Source organism: Herpailurus yagouaroundi, unplaced genomic scaffold (genome assembly GCF_014898765.1).
Source record: "Herpailurus yagouaroundi ecotype Mexico unplaced genomic scaffold, PumYag 181, whole genome shotgun sequence".
Lineage (NCBI taxonomy): Eukaryota > Metazoa > Chordata > Mammalia > Carnivora > Felidae > Herpailurus > Herpailurus yagouaroundi.
Genome location: NW_024412412.1, coordinates 22,181,408 through 22,197,234, shown reverse-complemented (window position 1 = coordinate 22,197,234; position 15,827 = coordinate 22,181,408). Strand labels below are relative to the sequence as shown.

Here is a 15,827-nt window from a genome sequence, read left to right as displayed (position 1 = left end):
CTTTTTCTTTTTTTTTTTTTTTTTTTTTTTTTTTTTAGTGTAGGCACCACACCCTACCTGGGGCTTGAACTCATGACCCTGAGATCAAGAGTCACACGCTCCACTGAGCTAACCAGATGCCCCTAGAGGAATTTTCAAAAACAACTGGAATCATTGTGTAGATATATTACCTGTAGCATGTGGGTAACCAATAGTTATAAATAAGGAACACAATTTTGATGGAGTTCAGAGATGTGGGGGAGAGACCAGAGTCTCTCCTGTGCATCCCTACCTTTGAGTCCGTGCTGACTCAGCATAGTCTAGGCTGACTCAGCGTACTCATGCACTTACCCCAATCCCAGGAAATTGAGCATGTTCTCAGATGATTGAGCACAACCCAAGCTGACTTAGCACATTCTGTGACTCATGTCCAATAATCAAACAAAAGCAACATTGTCTCTAGGCTGTGGTTGTTTTCAATTTTCAAGCTAGGTATCTGGTGCTTTCAGGGTTCTACTCCAGTTACAAATCTAAAGTTGGAGAACATTCCTAATTGGAGACAAACATTCGCAATGACTAGAAGTAAAATTTTTATTAAAATGGGGTATGGAAAACAATTACAATTATGCTTGTGTTGCATAGCTCTCACTTTTAAGGAGCAATAAGGTTAGAACCTCAATAACTCATCCAGATCAGTCCCACTTCATAGATCAAGCAACCAAGGCTAAAACAGGGTATCTAGGAAGCACACATTTAAAAAATTCTATGATACTTCATATGGAAAACCCAAAAGATTCCACCAAAAAGCTGCTAGAACTGATTCATGAATTCAGCAAAGTTGCAGGATATAAAATCAATGCACAGAAATTGGTTGCATTCCTATACACCAACAATGAAGCAACAGAAGGAGAAATCAAGGAGTTGATCCCATTTACAATTACACCAAAAAACATAAAATACCTAGAAATAAATCTAACCAAAGAGGTGAAAAATCTATACACTGAACACTACAGAAAGCTTATGAAAGAAATTGAGGAGGACAAAAAAAAAAAAAAGGAAAAATATTCCATGCTCCTGTGTAGGAAGAATAAATATTGTTAAAATGTCAATACTACCCAAAGCAATCCACATATTCAATACAATCCCTACCAAGATAACACCAGCATTCTTCACAGAGCTGGAACAAACAATCCTAAAATTTGTATGGAACCAGAAAAGACCCCGAATAGTCAAAGCAATCTTAAAAAAGAAAACCAAAGCAGGAGGCATCACAATCCCAGACTTCAAGCTATACTACAAAGCTGAAATCATCAAGACAGTATGGTACTGGCACAAGAACAGACCCTCAGATCAATGGAACAGAATAGAGAATGCAGAAATGGACCCACAAATGTATGTCCAACTAATCTTCGACAAAGCAGGAAAGAATATCCAGTGGACAGTCTCTTCAGCAAGTGGTACTGGGAAAACTGGACAGCGACATGCAGAAGAATGAACCTGGACCACTTTCTTACACCATACATAAAAACAAACTCAAAATGGATGAAAGACCTCAATGTAAGACAGGAAGCCATCAAAATCCTTGAGGAGAAAGCAGGCAAAAACCTCTTTGAACTTGCCCACAGCAACTTCTTACTCAACACATCTCCAGAGGCAAGGGAAACAAAAGCAAAAATGACCTACTGGGACCTCATCAAAATAAAAAGTTTCTGCACAGCAAAGTAAACAGAAAAACTAAAAGGCAACTGACAGAATGGGAGAAGATATTTGCAAACAACATATCAGATAAAGGGTTAGTATCCAAAATCTACAAAGAACTTACCAAACTCAACACCCAAAAAACAAATAATCCAGTGAAGAAATAGGCAAAAGACATGAATAGACAGGTCTCCAAAGAAGACATCCAAATGGCCAACAGACACATGAAAAAATGCTCAACATCTCTCATCATCAGGGAAATACAAATCGAAACCAAAATCAGATACCACCTCACACCTGTCAGAATGGCTAACGTTAACGACTCAGACAACCATAGATGTTGGCGAGGATGCGGAGAAAGAGGATCTGGTGTAGCCACTCTAGAAAACAGTACGGAGGTTCCTCAAAAAACTAAAAATAGAACTACCCTATGACTCAGCAATTGCACGACTAGATATTTATCCAAGGGATACAGGTGTGCTGTTTCAAAGGGACACATGCACCCCAATGTTTATAGCAGCACTATCAACAATAGCCAAAGTGTGGAAAGAGCCCAAATGTCCATCGAGGGATGAGTGGAAAAAGCTGTGGTGTATACACACACACACACACACACACACACACACACACACACACAAACGGCGTATTACTTGGCAATCAAAAAGAATGAAATCTTGCCATTCGCAACTACGTGAATGGAACTGGAGGGTATCATGCTAAGCAAAATGAGTCAGTCAGAGAAAGACAAGTATCATATGACTTCACTCATATGAGGACTTTAAGACACAGAATAGAAGAACGCAAGGAAAGGGAAGCAAAAATAATACAAAAACAGGGACAGGGGCAAAACCTAAGAGACTCTTAATTATGGACAACAAACAGAGGGTTACTGGAGGGGTTTGGGAAGGAGGATGGGCTAAATGGTTAAGGGGCATTAAAGAATCTACCCCTGAAGTCACTGTCACACTATATGTTAACTAACTTGGATGTCAATTAAAAAATAAATTAATTAATTAAAAAAATTCTATCAGGCATGGAATAAGAACCAGGTAAGTCTCTTGCTTCTCAGGGCAGGAAATTTTATCATATTCTTTTCTGATTTTTCATTTTATTACTTAAAATAGAAAAATAAATACATTTATATTAATGGAGTTAGGCTCTCGTTAATTCTCACATGAATCTTGGACATATAGTTTTTTTATCCAGAGTTTTATTTAATATAATCAGCAGCATTTTTCTTGCAGTATATGGTATTCACAAAAACTTATTTAAATATCTGCATGTGCTGTCATTACTAACATTTTGGTTTTTCTATAGCTTTTTATTATTTTTAAAATGCTACGAAAATCTTTAGACAGATATGTTCCTTTATCTAAAGTATGTCCTCAGCACAAATGTCCTGAAGAGGGATAACTTAATTTAAGTGTTCACATTTTTCTCCTCTTGATGGATATTACCAAAAAAGTATCATGCCAATGGGCATGTTCAATCCCAGCCAGCTTCATTTTACCTTTACTAACATTCAGGAAGGCTCATAAAACAGATTAATGAACTTGAACAAAATGTTACCACATGGCAATATTTGTTTACAAGGGTTGAGATATGTCCTTATATATGCTGTCCAAGTTCTTTTAATCTTTTGGATATTTTTTCTTTTTTAAAAATTTATGTATTGGTTGCTTACCATGTTTCTGTGTCTACAGACAGCTCTTTATAAAATCTAATACATGAATTCACAAAGTATTTTCTAGTCTGGTTTTTTGTTTTTGCAAAAGTTTTAGGTGATTGTTTTCAGTGCTGCTTCCCACCTCAAACTTCAGAGAGTAGATCAATATTGAAATTTATTTTCTGCTTTTCTTTGACTGTTTTGCACAATTATTTCCTAATTCTATAAAATTTCTCTTTCAAATTAAATGTTGTTTAAGTCTCAAAAATCTTTTCTTCAAGTTGTCTCTTTACTTGTTAAGCCCAACAGACCAATTTGCAAAGGAACCAATCTGTGCACACAAACCAGAAAGCGTATTAAGCCAGCAACATGGTAGGTATCTTATCAAGATCTGTTGCTATCTCAACATAATTTGGGTTCAGTTAATTCTTTCTGCAATGTGTTACATTTTTCCCCCAGTAAATAAGTGAACAGAAATCAAAAAACTCTTTTTTTCTTTGAGGCCCAGATGGAAAATGGCTGAAGTTCAGATTAAATGTTTCCACCAGCAGTATGCCCAGCAGGTGAGATAAATTCTAAGCCAGAGCATGAAAGAGATGGTAGGCTGAAAAAATAGAAATTGCAAAGCTTACAAAAATCAATAGCATGTTATAGTCTGTATGAAAGGCAGCAGAAACAACTTTTAGGCTGACTACTAGAAAGCTGTGTCTGAGGACAAATTAACTTTACTTTTAGGAGCTAAATAACTTGAAGGTATTCATTTAATACTTCTTTACTTAGGCGAGGCCTAAGTTAGCAAAGTTAATGGAGAATTAAAGCTTGTTCTACCATACATCCTTTATCCGCTATGCCTTGTCTGCAACGTCCTTTCCTAAGATTTCTGGTAATTCATTTCTTGCTCTTCAAAAATATGATCGAGAGGCAAACACTTCAAGAAGTTTTAACTGTTTAAATTCATTTAACTAGAGTGATTTCTTGATTTGGTGACATTCTCCACATCTATCAATATGCATATGCTTTATGTTTGCCATTGGTTTATTATTAGAGTCATCCCTGGGTATTATTGAGAGAAGATAGTCATTGCTGACTAATTACATTGATAAATCAGGCCAAACAATACTTTCTCACAAAATGGTCAGACCCTGTTTTGGGTTTAATTATTGCAACCACAATGTTTGCTTTCCTGTTGATTTTTTTTTTATACCTTTTCAATGATAGAGGTCTTGTCTAAGGTAATTTGTTAAGAGAAGTACCAGTCAGTTGAAGCTTACTAAATCTGTTTTTTTTTTTAAGGTTTTTATTTTTGAGACAGAGAGAGACAGAGCATGAACAGGGGAGGGGCAGAGAGAGAGGGAGACACAGAATCGGAAGCAGGCTCCAGGCTCTGAGCCATCAGCCCAGAGCCCGATGCGGGGCTCGAACTCATGGACTGTGAGATCGTGACCTGAGCTGAAGTCAGACGCTTAACCAACTGAGCCACCCAGGCCCCACTAAATCTGTTTTTTAATGTAATGTTTATAGCTTGAGGAAACAACTGACAGCAAAACTGAATTAAAAAAAATGTACTTTGGAAATATTGAATGATATGCAATTTGATTTGGGGAAAAAATGTAATGGCAAACCACCGAAATTATATTGCAAAAAAACCAACCTATTTCTTTAGACTGTATTACCATCCAGAGTTGGCCAACAGTGAGCACATTAACTTTGGTCCTAATTTCTTTTTAACATTTAATATTGTTTGCTACTCAGGAACAATATGTGATTTAAATAAGAAAAGAAATCTCAGGAACAATATGTGATTTAAATAAGAAAAGAAATAACTGTTGCACTATCAGTGTTGTAAAAGATGAAATCTATCCTTTCTCCGGATCTGATCATGTTAAATTCAAGATTCCCATTCATTCACTTTCAAAAACATTGACTGCCGACTGTACTCTGTAGCATGGGTCAGCAAACAATGCCCTACCACTAGTGTTTGTAAATCAAGTTTTATTGGAACATAGTCACACCCATTTATTTACTTATTGTCTATGGTTATTTTCACACTAGAATATCAGAGCTAAGTTTGACAGAGACCTTATGATGGCCAAGTCTGAAATATTTATCATCTGGCCCTATACAAAGAAACAGTTACCTACCCCTGCTCTACAGGAACATGAAAATTGATGATGAAAAAGGTAAACATAGTTCCTGCCCTTATTAGAGTAGAAGCAGATACTGAATAATCATTGGAAGACTACAAAAAGAACCATGTAGGAAAATTCGAGTATAAATTCTTAATTACGTAGGCTTTTGGAATCTAAGTTTATGGACAAATGAGAAATGTATGCATAGTACAAAATGTATGAACACATGTTTTGTAAAAAATATGTAGGCTATTCAGACATATTAATAGATTGAAGAAAAATACTAATTATTGCTAATTACTAATTTAAATGCTTCTATCATGGATTATATGATAAAGGGGAGGAGGAGAAGGGGATGACCATCTTAGATGTTCTCTTAATTATTGTATCCATAGAATCATTTTCAAAATAGACACTTAATAAATATGTGAATGACTGAAACTTCATTTTGTTTCAGATTTCTACGGGTATATATTCACACAGTTATAGTTTTTGTAAAAAAAATTTTTTTGATGTTTATTTTTGACAGAGAGACAGAGCAAGCACAGGGGAGGGGCAGAGAGAGAGGGGGGGAGATCCAGAATCCGAAGCAGGCTCCAGGCTCTGAGCTGTCAGCACAAAGCCCGATGTGGGGCTCGAACCCACAAGCCGTGAGATCATGACCTGAGCCGAAGTTGGACATTCAACCTACTGAGCCATCCAGGCGCCCCTACATAGTTAATAGCTTTTGGAATTGTTCAAAGAAGTTATTTATATGTTCCAAATCTTTCTTACAAAGATTTCTTACATGGTTGATAATGAAACATAAATACAAGTGATATAATAGATCTAGAAAATCAAAGCAGAGGTAAACGATACAAACCACAGTCATTTTATTCCATATAATTTTATATTCAACGTGGAGCTTGCTCTAAGTTATTACAAAACGGGTAACCAGATTTGTTATATGGTTTTCTACTTGGAAGAGAAGCAGCAAACCAAATGTTTAGGAAAACATAAGACTTCCCTAGAATATTTTTAAAAGTTATTTTTTCCCTGGTGAAAATTAAATAATTTAAAACTTTAATATGTAATTGCTCTTTATTATCTACCTTTAATATAAAAATGTGAAGTATTTTTGTGCTTGTGTACATGGTACTTAGAAAGATACTCTACATATTTCATATTATACTTCTCATTTGTCCATAAATAGATGAAAACTTACTTAAATAAGAGTTTATACTTGAAGTTTCCTAGATAGGTCTTATTGCAATCATACTTATTCTTGGGATTGTTTAATATCTGCCTCCTCTCTAAGGGCAGTACACACACATATTACATTATATTATATTGTCTTCCCACACCGAAGAAAGTAATTATATATCTGTCAGTGCTGTTAAGATATGGGAAGATTTCTGAAAAGTAACCAATAAACTATTCTTTAGTAACTTTGTACAAGGTGCTTAGGGTGCTAACATTTTTGTGGATCTAAAAACACAGATCACGATGTTGGCCTATTCCTTCAATGTTCAGACTCTCTAAGATTTCAATGCTTAGATTCTCTAACAAGGGGAATTTTCTGGTGGCTGGGGCTTTGGGAAGATCATTTTCCAGTGAATCTTTTTTTAGTCCAGGGAAGAATTGCTTCTGGGAATCAAATCTCCTATTTTATTAAAACAAGTATCACAAAATTCGACCACTGGTTAGAAGTGAGTATAGATGATTTAAGGCGTCACGCTTCAAGTAAATTCTGTCAGTGAATCCATCATGTTTTCTGATACTTTACCTGTTCTACTTCAAAAAACAGGTGCTGCCACAATTCCTTCAGAGAAACAGTTCTTCAAAATATATAGGCGCTTTCTCAGTATATATTAAAGATGCTCAATTTGTAAATTTCTTACTTTATCCTTTAACTGCCTGTTCTTTCCTTTAATGGACCAAGTGCACTGACTTTTCTTAAACCTAAAGGGCATCATCACCCTATCTTTGTATGTTAAATCTATAATTGTGGGATATTTATTTTTCATAGCATTGCTTGTGGCAACTTAAAAAATTAGAAAGAAGCCCTAAATGTTCAGCAATTAGGTATTGCTTAAATTAAGGAATAGTAATATGGTATAATGTTATGTTAACATTAGTTTATATAACAATAGGATCTAAAGACAGGATATTCAATGATAAAAAAGAGAAACAATTTTGTAAAATTTATGACATGATTTACGTGTGTGTACAGGTGTAGGAGTGTGTTTGAAAAAAGATGCACTTTTTTTAAAGACCAAAATTAGATTCACCAAAATACCCCAACAGCAGTTACTGCTGGTTGATGGGACTTTGAATAATAATTACCTCATTGTGCTTTTCTATAAATAATAAATAAATTTATTTTCTAACTATAAAAGGATTATGGTTTTTTTAAACTCAAGGAACAAATTGAGTTTGGAATACTTGCTGAGCATGGTTGTCATGTAAGAGAATAAAACAACACCACTTGAGAAAACGTGCCATTTGTTTGCTTGTAGGAGTGGGAGGAAGGGCTGAACCTTAGGAAGCAGGGATGAGGGGAAGGAGGTGGGGAGGGAGTTGGTCAATGTGATCTCGAAAGATCGAGAATGCTACACATCAACTTCCCTACAAATTCTCAATACTTTAAAGATATCAAATTGGTCAAGTTCTTGGTGAGCTTCCACTTGTGTAGAGACTGGTGAGGAGGGGAAGGTTTTGCATCTGCGCTGCCGTGGAGAGCATAGTGAAAACACGTGAGGCCTCAGGAGCCAAGAGTAAAGAAGACCTAGGAGAGCTTAAGGACTAAGCAAAGTGACAGGGGAGACTGGAGGCTCCCCACTTTATAGAATTAGTAATTCAAGGCACTGTATTCTGAGCTCAGAGTTGGTGATCTCAGCCATCAACTACCCATGTCTGGGAGCTCTTCCAGGAAAAATCAACTCAGAGTACACTTATCTTTTTTTTGGCCAGCTGAAATGCCCCATCAGCCAAGCATTGACTCCAAAGCATTGAAGCCAAGCAGATGACTCCAAAACAGTTGAGTATTTGGGTTTAAGGAAATAGAGGATAGCCCCGCATTGGCATCTGTTCTGGAAATACTACCTAAAAATCAAAGATATCTGACATCAGACTTACAGCTTTCCAGACATTTTGTCATGAAGGTCAACATTGCACAAGCTTAGGAGAGTGACAAAATTCAGCAAGTTTCCCCTTGAAGAAGCATCATATATTGAGAAATACGTAATTACCTCCTGTAAAAAATTAGTTTACATTGGTGAAGAAAGGAGGGCTATGGCTGATATATGAGACTTCCAAATGGTCCCTGTCCTACTTCAAGGCAAGACAGAATCCCCTAGAAAACAGATACCTACCATGGTTTCTCCCCCTCCCCCCCACCCCCCCAGATCTTTTAGGGCATTTCTCTGTGAGAAAATAAAGATGTTTACATGCAGTGCTGTGCCAGAGCTTAGAGAGAAAGATTCTGAGTTAGGAATATACTAAAATATTACAGGACTGTCAAGCTTCAAAGGCCGAAACAAAAAGATGAGTGGTAGAAAGTTTTTAGAGACTATTCTTAAAAGTAATCATGTGGTCACAAATTGAGCACCATCCTGAAATTTTTTGGAACAGAATGCCTGACCATACTCCTACTGGTATCAGTGATACTGAGAAGCACTGGGACTTATCTAGGTCCTAACTACACTGTCTTACAGGTAGAATAAAAGATCACTGCATGTTAAAAAAGTTTAAGATTAAATTTTTCTAATAAGCCACATGTAGTCATTATTAGGAAAGCCATCTCAAGAGGCAGAAGGAAAGGAAGCACCAATAACTTTCACTGGGGTAAGACCCAGAATAAAGCTGGGTCTGGATGTGTTGAGTGAATACAGCCTCTGGAGGTTAAAGACACAATAGACAAGCCCACAGGTAGCAGAAACAAGAAGGGGTCCACCTCTAGTCACACAACTCCCCAGAATAAGCCCTGTGACCTTGTCTGAGATGACGCCCATTGAGTTGCCTTTTGTGTGGAGAATATGGTCAGAAATAGAATCTTTAAGAACCTTAGACACACATATCCTGGCATCCAACAGGCTGCAGCCTGTATGGGGCAAATTCGAGGAAAGCACAATATTACCAAGGGCTCTGACCACGGGCAGGATGGGGCTCCCTATGGTAGCCCTCCACAGTGATCTCCAGATGGCCAGGTTAGAAACTGGAGGTGGGGTCAGGAAGAGGTGGGCCTTGCTGGCCCCCTTGAGCTGGAGGTTAACAGTCCTGAAACAGTTCCTTCACATGTGAGGGGTTTGGGCTTTGTTTTATAAACGGGAATTGTGTGTCCAAAGAACCCTGAAGGGGAACCTTTGTTTGTTAAATCTAAAGGCACGTTTTAGAATCAAAACAGCTGCAGCAGGGAGAGAGGAGCTAGTTGCTTGGTGTGAATGGGGAGGAACCCCTTATGGGGGGGCTCTTCCACCCAAAGAGGAAGTTAGTAAACACCAGGAAAAATTCTGGAAGCCACAGTCTTCTGGGGCCTCAACGAAGAGCCCCGCACAGCCCTAGATTAGGAGGGAAAGAGACGGGCTGGGCCAAGGGTACGGACCTGTTCGTCATCGTGCTTCTTTTCTTTTACTCACCTAAAGTTGAGGGAGAGAATTTATGAAATAAATTTGCTAGGAGCTGTAACTGTTTGGCTCGCGGGGGAATGTAATGAGGGAGAAAATTGAGTTCTCAGAGTTGGTAGGAAAAAGTGACTCTGGGATCAAGCTGCCATTGTTTGGAAAATGCCTTGATTAGCCCACTGGGGTAAATGAGTCTCTGCAGGGAATGGGTCTGACTCGGGGTCAGGACTTCGAAGAGAGGAGAATCTTAAGGAGCAGCGGCAGGACAAAAGGAATCATCTGTATCAGGTGCCCCTGCTTACCTCTACCCCCAAATCTGTTGTAAGCTACTAAGTTTGCAAAATGCTTGATATGCAAGTGAATGTGTACGTGTGTGTGTTGATGAACAGGAATAAACTTTGTATAAGGGTCAGTGGAAGATAAAACAGAAAGCATGTATGGTGTATTGAAATCCTACCTAGATTTAATGAAGTAAGATTATCCTATATTAATCTGGGTTAAACCCAACTAGCAAGTATATAATCGAATTTAGAAAAATTTTTAACTCTTGTAATTTCCTTCATTGAAAAACTCCAATGGCATTTGCACTCCAGTCTTTCGGTTAAAGGCTCTTGGTTTATCCATTCATTTATTCCTCAAGTATTTGCTGAGCATCTACTAAGGATCAGCATTGCAGTCTGAAAGTGACAAATATTTAATACTTCAGCAGATGGTGAGTTCTGAGACCAAATGGTACTTACTGTCCTGTTTTAGACCTCAGAAATTTTAAATGGAGGGCACTTTAAGGTTCTCACACTTTTGATACTATATCAGTTCTCTGACATCAGCTGTATGAACTGCAGTTTCATTAAATTCTGACACTACTGAGAAACAGTTTTTCCTTTAGAGGCTGCTTCCCCCCTCTGGGCGGGAAACTTTGAGTCTCACCCTGTCCTGTCTTTCCTATGAATACCTTAATGGGTCCATGGTGAAGAGCCTACAAGAGTCATGATTTCTCTCTGTTTCTGAGGCTGATCTCCTTGAAGGTATCTGTCTTTCAGGCAATTTGACTGTTCTGCAATCTCAGGTTTCTTTAAGTTTCAAGCAAATTTAGATTTTTATAGTTTATCCATCCATGGCTGATCTTTCACTTTGTAATTTATGAACCGTATTCACACTTTTTTTTTTTTCATTTGATTCTAACAATGATCCTGTAAAACTAGCAAGGTAGGGCTCTTGGTGCAGAGTTGTTCTCATTAATCTAAGGGTAGTGTTCTTGTAAGTCTATCTCAAAGATCCCAAATGAGTTGTGTATGTTATATTCCTCATGTCAGGTTCCCTATGGCCCAGTGTTCCTTAGTAAAACATAAAAGGAATCACTCAAAGGGTTAAAAAAAATAGAGAGCCCAGAAAGCACATATAAGGGGTTTCTTTACAAAGAAGGGATCTTATTTACCTCCTTGTCCAATATTAGTAACCATCCCATTTTAATTTGCATATGCTTTACCCTATTCAAGCACTAAGTCCAAGGTCCTTAAACTTCAGAATACCTAAGAAATACAGAAGGAATATTAAAAATGCAAATTTTAGGAAACATCTCCAGATTTTCTGATTTTCTGGTCTCATTGGTGGGGAGAGACCAAGTGTGTTAGGAAATATGTCTTTTTTTTTTTTTAATATTTTTTCAACGTTTATTTATTTTTGGGACAGAGAGAGACAGAGCATGAATGGGGGAGGCGCAGAGAGAGAGGGAGACACAGAATCGGAAACAGGCTCCAGGCTCTGAGCCATCAGCCTAGAGCCTGACGCGGGGCTCGAACTCACGGACCGCGAGATCGTGACCTGGCTGAAGTCGGACGCTTAACCGACTGCGCCGCCCAGGCGCCCCAGGAAATATGTCTTTGAGGAGGTGATATTTGAGATGGACCCTGATGAAGAATTCTATGTACTGACTACATGAAGGAAGTGGAAGAAAAAACATGTTGGTAAAGAAAAAGCATGTTCCGGGACCCTATGGTGGGATAAACGGACAAAAGCTCATTTTGACCAGAAAAGCAGTGAGCAGGGGGAAGAGAATAGCATCAGAGAAGACCAATGAATGAATTAGGTTGCTGTTAGGCATTGTCTTTCAAACAAAATTAATAGCACAGTCTTTACTAATGGAATGTATTATTTAAAATATTTCCCACATAGAAAACTCTAGGCCCAATAGCTTTACTGGTGAATTCTTCCAGACATATGAGAAAATATTAATAGCCATATTGTACAAATTCTTCCAGATAACAGGAAAAATATTAACAAGTGCTAATTATCTTATATGAGACCAGTGTAACCTTAATTCAAGAATTTAGTAGGCTGATATCCAAAATATATAAAGAACTCATACAAGTCAACAGCCAAAAAAAAAAAGTTCAATTAAACAGTGGGCAGAAGATCTGAATAGACATTTTTTGAAAGTAGACAAACATATGGCAACAGGCATATATGAAAAGATGAAAAATGCTTAATATCACTAATCATCAGGGAAATAGAAATAAAAACCATAATGAGAGATCATCTCACACCTGTGAGGCATATCTGTATCTATGTATTATATATTTCTGTATATAATGGAATATTAGTCATAAAATGAATGAAATCTTGCCATTTTCAACAACATGGATAGAGGTGGAGACTCTTATGCTCAGTGAAACATCAGACAGAGAAAGAAAAATACCATATGATTTAACTTAATGTGGATTCCAAAAAAACAAAGCAGGGGTGCTTAGGTGGCTCAATTAAGTGCCTACTTCAGCTCAGGTCATGATCTCACAACTTGTGAGTTCGAGCCCTGCATGGGACTCTTTGCTGACAGCTCAGAACCTGGAATGTGCTTCAGATTCTGTGTCTCCTTCTCTCTCTGCCCCTACCTCACTCAAACTCCGTCTCTATTTCTCTCAAAAATAAATAAACATTTAAAAAATTAAAGAACAAAACAAATCATGACCAACGGACACACGAGAAGATGCTCAACATCACTGATCATAGAAATACAAACCCAAACTATAATGAGGTATCATCTCTCACCTGTCACAATGGCGAAAATCACTAACACAAGAAACAACAAGTATTGTGGAGGTTGCAGAGAAAGGGGGATACTCTTATACTGTTAGTGAGAATGTAAACTGGTGCAGCCACTCTGGAGAACAGTATAGAGGTTCCTCAAAATGTTAAAAATAAAAATACTCTATGATCCAGTAACTGTACCTCTGGGTATTTGCCCCCAAAATACAAAAACACTAATTCAAAGGGATAAAAAAAAGATGTGGGGTGTGTGTGTGTGTGTGTGTGTGCGCGCGCGCGCGCGTGTGTGTATACACACATGCATGATGGAGATTATTCTGCCACAAAAAAAGAATTAAATCTTGTCATCTGCAAGAACATGGATGGAGCTAGAGAGTATAATGCTAAGTGATATAATTCAGTCAGAGAAAGACAAATACACTAGGATTTCACTCAATGTAGAATTTAAGAAACAAAACAAATGAGCAAAGTAAAAAAAAAAAAAAAAAAAAGAGAGAAACCAAGAAACAGACTCTTAAGTATAGGGAACAAACTGATGGTTACCAGAAGTGAGGTGGGGGTGATTAGTATAAAACATGATGGGGATTAAGAGTACACTTATGATGAGAACTGAGTGATATACAGAATTGTTGAATCACTATGTTATGCACCTGTAACATAACATATGTATTTTATGTATTTTAATGTAACATAACACTGTATTTTAACAATACCGGAATTAAAGTAAAAAACTTAATAGAAAAATAAAGGACAAAAATATCCACAAAAAAAAAAAAAAGAATAAACAGAACAAAAAACAGACTCAAATACAGAGAACAGACTAATGGTTGCCAGAAGAGGTGGGGTTGGAAGGTGGGCTAAATGAGTGAAGGGAATCAAGAGGTACGAACTTCTAGTTACAAAATAAGTAAGTCATGGGGATGTGATAGACAGCATGGGGAATACAGACAATATCATATTAACTTTGTATGGTGACAGAATTATTAGCCTTTATGGTGATCCTTTTATAACTTTATAAATGTAAAAATTACTATGTTTATACCTGAAACTAATGTAATATTGCATGTCAGTTACACTTCAATTTAAAAAAAAAATTAGCAAAGATAACTTATATTAATTCCTTAACAAATAGCTAACTGAATCTAACAATATTAAAGGGATAATACATCAGGACCAAGAGAGGTTTACTTCAAGTATGCAAGGGCCATGAAAGATGAGAAAATTAATGTAATTAATCAAATTAACACAATAAGGAAAAACTGAATACCTTGATCAATATAGAAAATACATTTAACAAAATTTACCACCAATTCATGATATAACTTTTAATAAAACTGAAATAGAAAAATATCTTTAATAAAACTATAAAGGTCTTCAGTGGCCAACATAATCAATGGTACAACATTAAAAATTTCCCACTGAGATCAGAAATGAGACAAGAATGCCCAGTATCACCACTTCTATTTGCCATTTTTTTGGAGATCTTAGGGTGAAATGGCAAGAAAATCAAATCATTGGCATTAGAAGAAATTCATCTGTAACACAGATGGTGTGATACAGTACTTGAAAAGTCCAAAAGAATATACAGACACAATATTAGAATAAATGAATTTAGCAAGGTTATAGGGTGTAAGTCAATACATAAAAAAGCAATTGTATTTCTATATGCTGGTCACAAAGAGAAAGGAAACTATAAAATGAAACTGTTAATGATAACACTTTAAAAAATCAAATATTTGGGAATAAATCCAGGAGACAATGTGCAAGATATTTTTACTTCACGTTGCAAAACACTATTGAGAAAAATTAAAGTAGCATAAATAAATGGTTATACCATGTTTCTATAGTGGGAGATTCAATATTACTTCTCCAAAGAGTACTTAATAGATTCAATGCACTCCCAACAAAAATTCCAGCTTTTTTTTTCCCCTAAAGAAATTGATAGATGGAATTCTAAAGTTTATATAGAAATGCAAAGGACCAAAAATAGCCCTTCAATCTAGAAGAAACATTAACAACTGGAATACTTACAGTACCAAGTAACAAGAATCAAACCTATTATAAAGCATGATGATTAAGACAATGGAGTATTACATCAAAGACAGATAACCCAACTAATGAAAACAAACAGACCCAGACATATATGGTGATCTAATTTATGACAAAGGTAACATTTCAGTGCAGTGGGAGGTCTGTCTTTTCAATAAATGCTTCTAAATAATCCCATATCCATATTCAGAATTTATCTTGACCCTTACCTCACACCAAATATGTTTGGTGTCAATTCTAGATAATTTGTATATCCAAACACAATAGGCAAAACAACAAAATATCCAGAGGAAACAAATCGTGATTTTGGAGTAGGACAGTATTTCTTTTAAAGGACACATACCATAAAAAGAAAAAAAATGATACATTGGACTATATTAAAAAAAAATCGGGGTACCTGGGTGGCTCAGTCAGTTAAGCATCTGACTTCGGCTCAGGTCACGATCTCACAGTCTGTGAGTTTGAGCCCCACATCAGGCTCTGTGCTGACAGCTCAGAGCCTAGAGCCTGGAGCCTGGTTTGGATTCTGTGTATCCCTCTCTCTGCCCCTTCCCTGCTCATGCTGTGTCTCTCTCAGTCTCAAAAATAAAATAAACATAGAAAGAAAGAAAGAAAGAAAGAAAGAAAGAAAGAAAGAAAGAAAGAAAGAAAGAAAGAAAGAAA

The 15,827-nt window shown here is 36.8% G+C and overlaps 1 long non-coding RNA gene across 1 annotated transcript in view; it reads left to right on the top strand.

Moving 5' to 3' along the window:
• The window catches only part of LOC121039967 (uncharacterized), an 18,678-nt gene extending 5,499 nt beyond the window's left edge, over positions 1 to 13,179 (top strand). The window contains exon 3 of the long non-coding RNA XR_005795064.1: positions 13,080 to 13,179. This is a non-coding gene — a long non-coding RNA (uncharacterized LOC121039967). The remainder of the gene's footprint in view (positions 1 to 13,079) is intronic.
• Positions 13,180 to 15,827: the final 2,648 nt, after the last annotated feature.